The sequence below is a fragment of the Rana temporaria genome, chromosome 11 (genome assembly GCF_905171775.1).
Source record: "Rana temporaria chromosome 11, aRanTem1.1, whole genome shotgun sequence".
Classification (NCBI taxonomy): domain Eukaryota; kingdom Metazoa; phylum Chordata; class Amphibia; order Anura; family Ranidae; genus Rana; species Rana temporaria.
Window position 1 is genome coordinate 149,050,089 of NC_053499.1, and position 7,727 is coordinate 149,057,815.

A 7,727-nucleotide genomic window follows, 5' to 3' on the forward strand; every position below is an offset into this window, starting at 1 on the left:
ACGTCCTGTACGTCCTCTACGCAAGAGGAGCCGAGCCTGCCCGACTATACCCGAGCGTACTGAGCTCGGTATATGTCGGCGCAGTGGTTCAAACACAGCGCGGGAAGCGGGGAGGACACCACGATGGCCGCAGAAGGACGCCGGACCGGACGAGGCCGCTGTTGGACGCGATGGACGACTGGACGACATCCAAACTGTAAGTATTGTTTTTTTTTTTCAGGAATTTTCCTTCAAGTTCGGGGGTGCACGCTATATGCCGGGGCGCGTTATAGCAAGATAAATACGGTAACTTTTTGCGCATGTGTTACATAATTCCTAGCACTATATTGTCAATGTGCTGTACCGTGTACACACATACCTTTAAAAAAAAAAAATGCTAAGAGAAAGAGGAAAGAGATTTTTGACAGAACAGACTTCATGTCCCTTCTGCCAAAACTTTCGACCTCGGAGCAGTTTATGAACACACAGGGAGAATGCCAATTTTTATACCAGCTGACATAATTTATTTTTACGGAGAAGAGGAAAATACACTTTAAGGCCAACAGTTTGTAGTCACCTGACCATCACACCTTTCCTATATGGCCAAAGGTATGTGGAACTCCCTCCAAATGATGGAGTTCAGGCGCCTCCATTGCAGGGTACTGGTAATACTACATCAGACAAAGGCATTGTAGACCATTGTGCTCTTCCAACCAGTTTGGAAAAGACCCCCCAGCATGACTGTGCCTGTGTGTACAAAGCCAGCTCCATAAAGATGTGGTGTGACCAGTTTGGTGTGGGGGAACTCGCGTGTCCGGACCTCCACCCTACTGAACACCTATGGGATGAAAGGGAACATTGATTGTGAGCCAGGCCTTCTCATCTGACATCAAGAGTGGAGGATGATGCTGAGAAGTGGTATGGGGAAACTCCGCAATAATGCCAATGGTTTTGGAATGCAGGGCCGCCATCAGGAATTATGGGGGTGAGGGTGCTGCCGCCTCAAATTGAGAAGCGGGGGGGGGGGGGGGCGTGAATTGAGAAGCGTGTGGGTAGGTGCCACGAATTGGGGGGGTTGTCCTGGGGACCCCTGGGCCCCTTACAAATATATATATATATATATATATATTTATTAGGGCTGTTACTGATCCAAATTTTTCTGTTCGATTAATCGTTTTTTTTTTTTAATCGATTAATCGACTAATTTCGATTAATTATAACACACATACAGATCCAACTACTTTTAGCTGATCTCCTTGCAGGCTGATTCCCAGTGCAAAATATAATATATATATATATATATATATATATATATATATATATATAAGGGGGGGTTGCCATCCGGGGCCTTGGGGACCTCTGGGCCCTTTAATAAAAAAATAATAAAAAAAATGAATAAAAATTAAATATATATAAAAAAAAAAAGAAAAACATTTTTTATCAAAAAAAAAGGGGGTTGCCATCCGGGGCCCTGGGGACCTCCGGGTCCCTTACAAAAAAAGGGGTTGCCATCCAGACCCCTGGGGACATCGGGGCCCCTTACAGGTGTACTGCCTGTACCCCCTGATGGCGGCCCTGTTGGAATGAGATGTCCAACCAGCTCATATAAATGTGACAGAGAGGTGTCCACAAATTCGGGCCATGTAGTGTATCAAAGTATCAATAATCCTCTAATAAAATGAAGCCAGCCAAGCTGTAACATCCATTGCAGGTGCCTGATGAAGGAACATGCATGCTCCGAACGCTAGACATGTGCATTCGTTTTCGTCCAAACTTCTGAGATTTTCGCTTTTGTTCTAACGAACGATAACGAACGCGCAAAATCCGAAAGATCCAACATAAAAAATTCTTTATTTTCGTTGCGACAACAGTTCGATATAGATAGAAGATTCCACAAATGACGGTGACAATAGCCACCTGTGTCTATGGAACCTGCGGTTGAATGTGCCTCCCCTAACTCTATTAGTCCAAGATTATTCGACATATAGAGAAAAGATTCGACATTTATAAAGACACGAAGATTCGATGAAGCAGCTAAAGACATACGATCGGACATTCATAGTCAAATGCTCCGCCCATAGGCTATAGAAGAATTCTAATGTTGGTTGACTAGTAATAATAATTAATACATATAATTATTACTAGTCACACAACATTAGAATTCTACTATAGCTTCTGGGGGGAGCATTCGACCAGAAATGTACGATTGCGGCGAAGTACAGTTTAGTTTCTTTGTCCATTCTTCGTAGAATATACGACAGACACCATAAGCCTTCAATGACAGATTCGACCTTAACTCCTAGCCGACCAGCCACCGTCATCATACAGCGGCAGGTCGGCTCTCCTGGGCGAGAGCCCGTAGCTATACGTCCGCTTTTCGAGCGGCCACTAGGGGCGCGTGCGCGCCGCCGGAGGCGCTCGCCCCCGACTCCCGTGCGTTTTCCCGGCGGGCTCGATCGCCGCCGGGCACCCGCGATTGCTCGTTACAGAGCGGGGATCGGGAGCTATGTGTGTAAACACACAGCTCTCGGTCCTGTCAGCAGGGGAAATGCTGATCTTCTGTTCATACAATGTATGAACAGAGGATCAGTGTTTCCCCTAGTGAGGCCACCCCCCCTCCACAGTAAGAACACACCCAGGGACATACTTAACCCCTTCCCCGCCCCCTAGTGTTAACCCCTTCACTGCCAGTGGCATTTTTATAGTAATCCAATGCATTTTTATAGCACTGATCGCTATAAAAATGCCAATGGTCCCAAAAATGTGTCAAAAGTGTCCGAAGTGTCCACCATAATGTCGCAGTACCGAAAAAAAAAACGCTGATCGCCGCCATTACTAGTAAAAAAAATATATTAATAAAAATGCCATAAAAATACCCCCTATTTTGTAAACGCTATAACTTTTGCGCAAACCAATCAATAAACGCTTATTGCGATTTTTTTTAACGAAAAATATGTAGAAGAATACGTATCGACCTAAACTGAGGAAAAAAAAATGTTTATATATTTTTGGGGGATATTTATTACAGCAAAAAGTAAAAAATATAATTTTTTTTCAAAATTGTCGCTCTATTTTTGTTTATAGTGCAAAAAAAAAAAACGCAGAGGTGATCAAATACCACCAAAAGAAAGCTCTATTTGTGGAAAAAAAGGGACGCCAATTTTGTTTGGGAGCCACATTGCACGACCGCGCAATTGTCAGTTAAAGCGGCGCAGTCCCGAATCGCAAAAAGTACTCTGGTCTTTGGGCAGCAATATGGTCCGGGGGTTAAAGCGGTAGTTCACCCTCACTGGCTTGATTTTACCATCGAGACAGGCATTGTAGCGCGAGCTACAGTATGCCTGTCCCGATTTTTTTACCCCCGTACTCACTGTGTACTTGTACATTAAAGATTTCGGCTCCCGCGGGGAATGGGCGTGCCTATGGAGAGGGAGGATGATTGGCAGCCGGCCCTGGCACGTCACTGTCTCCGAAGACAGCCGGAGTAGGTCTCGGCTCTTCACGGCGCCTGCGCACAGGCTATGCGCAGGCGTCGTGAAGAGCCAAGCCTATTTCGGCTATTTCCGGAGAAGCGTGACGCGCCAGAGCCGGCCGTCAATTATCCTCCGTCTCCATAGGCACGCCCATTCCCCGGTATCTTCGATCTACGCGTACAAGGTGAGTACGGGGGTAAAAAAATCGGGACAGGCATACTGTAGCTCGCGCTACAATGCCTGATTTTATGGTAAAAGAAAAAAAAATATTTATTTTTTCGTTGATAGGGTGAACCCCCGCTTTAAGTGGTTAATTCAGATTTTCGGACAAATGCATTTTTTAACTAAACAAAATAAATAAAAACTAATTTCAGGAGTAACTAAATAAATGTATTTTTCGGACGAAACCGAAATTCCCGAAACAAAATATTTCTGTGAACACATGTCTACCGAACGCGAGCTTTGCCACACCCCTGTTGTTCATGGCTGACGTGCTTACCACTTGCTGAGCTGATCCTCCCCAGCCTTGGAACCTCGAATACCACCCGAGCCGCCGGGACTGCAGACCATCCTCACCCAGCTGGACGCAAGGGATTCCCGTGGATAATATACACACACATGCCTGTTAAATCTATTCAAATGCGAGTTGAATTGTATTTAATTAAACGTGCTGGTTTAACCCTATGCTACACTCCGATTGGCGCCGCTCTCTTTTCCTTTGCCTTCATACAGAGTAATCGTCTGCTCCAGTAGCTGGCTGCCAAACTGATACCAATCAGAACCTATTGTATAGGTCTGGCTCTAGTAGTACATGATCCATTGCTCCCCTACGACCATTGTTGGACTTTTAACCTAATTTTAACCCAATATCCTGGTCTTGCATCACCAGCTGCGGACCCAGCACTCCATATACACCCTATCCTTTCATGTTCCTCAGTGTCGGCTTAGGGCACGCTAACCCTATGGGAAGGGGGGTGCAGTTTGGCATCTTTGCCCTGGGCGCTGGATGACCTTGTCCCGGCACTGATGGAGAGATCTGGGTTCTATTAGACCCCGAATCTCTCCTCTGGCCTCTCATGTAGCTGATCAGACACAGATCGGTCTGATCGGCTGCTTTCCTAGTGGCCAGGTAAACAAAGAGGTGGAACCAGAAGTGACAAACTACTACTCCGCTCCCAGTTTTCCAGGGTTACAGAGATAGGGGAACAACGTCAGTTCCTCTCTCTCTCTGTTCCGGGCAGTCATCGCCGCTGTCCACAACTCTCCCAGGCTCCGCTATGGGGCGGTAGAGCCCAGGAATGGTGGTGGCCGATGCGGGAGGGGGGGTGGGACCCCCTTTCTGCCACCCGCAGAAGTGATCAAGTGGCTAATTAGCCACTTGGATTACTTTTGCCTTACAGGGAAACGTGGGCCGAAAAGATACATACTGGGATGATGCCTGTAGGTGCAGGTATCATCCCGGTATAACCACTGAAACCCAAGGATGTCCTATGGGTGGCAAGTGGTTAAAGAGTAACTCCACTTTTGTTAAAATAAAAAACATTCCCCTCTGGGTGATCCATGTACATTGCAAGGATTTTAACAAACTTTGTTGCAGATTCTTACCTGTTGTTGTTCTGAAGAAATACCTGTGTGTTTGTCTGTGTTCATGTGGTAAGTAAATCTAATGAGAGTGGTTTTATAATTATTAGTCCGCTGCTGCACCTGCAGGGCTCTAATGGGGACAATTGCTGGGCCTGCATCCCTTTAGACGTGATTTCCTATTGGGGGTATCCAACAAAAATGACATTTTTATTGCAGGGGATGCCTGATATCTTATTTGTATGTTAATTTAGACTTCTGGAAAAATCAGTGAGCCAATCACACAAGCAGGAAATGACATATCTGGGGGGGCGTTCTGAACACTGTGGGGCAGATCCACAAAGAGAGTACGCCGGCATATCTAGTGATACGCCGGCGTACTTTCAAATTTCCCGCGTCGTATCTTTGTTTTGAATCCTAAAAACAAGATACAACGGCATCTGGGTTAGATCCGACAGACGTACGTCTTCGTACGCCTTCGGATCTTGGATGCAATTCTTCTGTGTCCGCTGGGTGGCGTTCCCCTCGTATTCTGCGTCGAGTATGCAAATTAGCTATTTCCGACGATCCACGAACGTACGAGCGGCCGTCGCATTCTTTTACGTTGTTTCCGTTCGGCTTTTTTCAGCGTATAGTTAAAGCTGCTATTTGGTGGCGTACGCAATGTTTAGTATGGCCGTCGTTCCCGTGTCGAATTTGAAAATATTTTATTTTGTTTGCGTAAGTCGTCCGTGAATGGGGCTGGACATAATTTACGTTCACGTCAAAACAATGACGTCCTTGTGACGTCATTTAACGCAATGCACAGCGGTAAATTTAGGGACGGCGCATGCGCAGTTCGTTCGGCGCGGGAAACACGCCCCCTACTCGCCGATTTGAATTACGCGCCGTTACGCCACGAGAGATACACTACGCCGCCGTAATTTACGGCGCAAATTCTTTGTGGATTCAAAGATTAAAAAAGTAAGTTACAGCGGCGTAGCGTATCTCACATACGCTGCGCCCATGCAATTGTACGAGGATCTGCCCCATTCTGTGTACAGAACGCCTCCAGGCGGCCATATAGCATTTTACAGAAAATTACAGAACTGCAGAAAGAAAAGGAAAGGAAATTTTTAATAACATTCAATTACAATATGACTTGTGTCACAATTGTATACGCTATATATAAAAAAAAATTTTTTATTATTTGCTGTTTTTTTCCCCACGAAAGTGGACTTACCCTTTAACCATGTAACAGTCTGCACCACAGGTGTCAAACACAAGGCCCGCGGGCCGAATCTGGCCCTCCAGGCCATTTCATGTGGGGGGGGGGGTGCTTAAAGATCTACAGCCACTGTTTTATTTGTAGCATGGCACCTCTAGTAACACTGCGTTGTTTCTGGTAATGGCACCTATACATTGTGGCATAGGTGGCTTTGTCTGCCCATAACACGTACTGCCTGCAGAGACAGGGCCACCCATGCCGCCAAAGCGCCTATGCCGTAATGTGCTGCAGACAGTGCCACCCATGACGCTAATGCCATAATGCATGTGCTGCCTGCAGAGACGGTGCCACCCATGCCGCACAATATAGCATTGGCGGCATGGGTGGCACTGTCAGCAGGTATCACATGAGTTATGGCATTGGCATCATGGGTGGCACTGTCTGCAGCACATTGCGGCATGGGAGACGGTGCCACCCATGCAGTAATGTGCTGCAGACAGTGCCACCTATGCCGCTAATGTCATAACGCATGTGCTGCCTGCAAAGACAGTGCCACCCATGCTGCCAGTAGAATTATGCCATTGGCGGCATGGGTGGCAGTGTGCAGCACAATATGGCATGGGTGGCGCTGTTAGCAGGTAGCACATACGTTATGGCATTAGCGTCATGGGTGGCACTGTCTGCAGCACATTGCGGCATGGGAGACAGTGCCACCCATGCCACTAATGCCGTAATGTGCTGCAGACAGTGCCACCTATGCCGCTAATGTCATAACGCATGTGCTGCCTGCAGAGACAGTGCCATCCATGCTGCCAGTAAAATTATGCCATTGGTGGTAGGGGTGGAGCCAGAGTGGGGCTAAAGGAATGACCAGGGGTGGAGCTGAAGGGGGCCCCGTCAGGTAGGCTGTACGGGGCCCCATGATTTCTATCAGCGCCCCTGGATGTGACCCACAATGAAATTGAGTTTGACACACCTGGTCTACACTTTGAGGCACTTCTCTTGTTCCTTTCGTCTCCACAACTTCAGAGTCGGCTTCTGCTGCTGAGAAAAGCTAGCCCCGGTGTATGGACTGATTGAATCTTTTGTAATCGTTATATTACGGTTCTCCTGAACCTTGGACTATCTCTTATGACCCGTACACGCGGTCGGAAATTCTGCCAGCAAAAGTCCGATGTGAGCTTTTGGTTCGGAAATTCCGACCGTGCGTAGGCTCCATCTGACTTTTGCTGTCGGAATTTCCGCCAGCAAAAGATTGAGAGCAGGTTCTCAATTTTTCAGACGGGAAAAATTCAGATTCAGACGCATGCTCGGAAACAATTTTGACGCATGCTCGGAAGCATTGAACTTAATTTTTTCGGCTCGTCATAGTGTTGTAAGTCAAGCATTGACGGTTGTGTGACCGTGTGTATGCAAGTCAAGCTTGAGCGGAATTCCGTCGGAAAAACCATCCAAGGTTTTTCCAATAGAAAATCCGATCGTGTGTA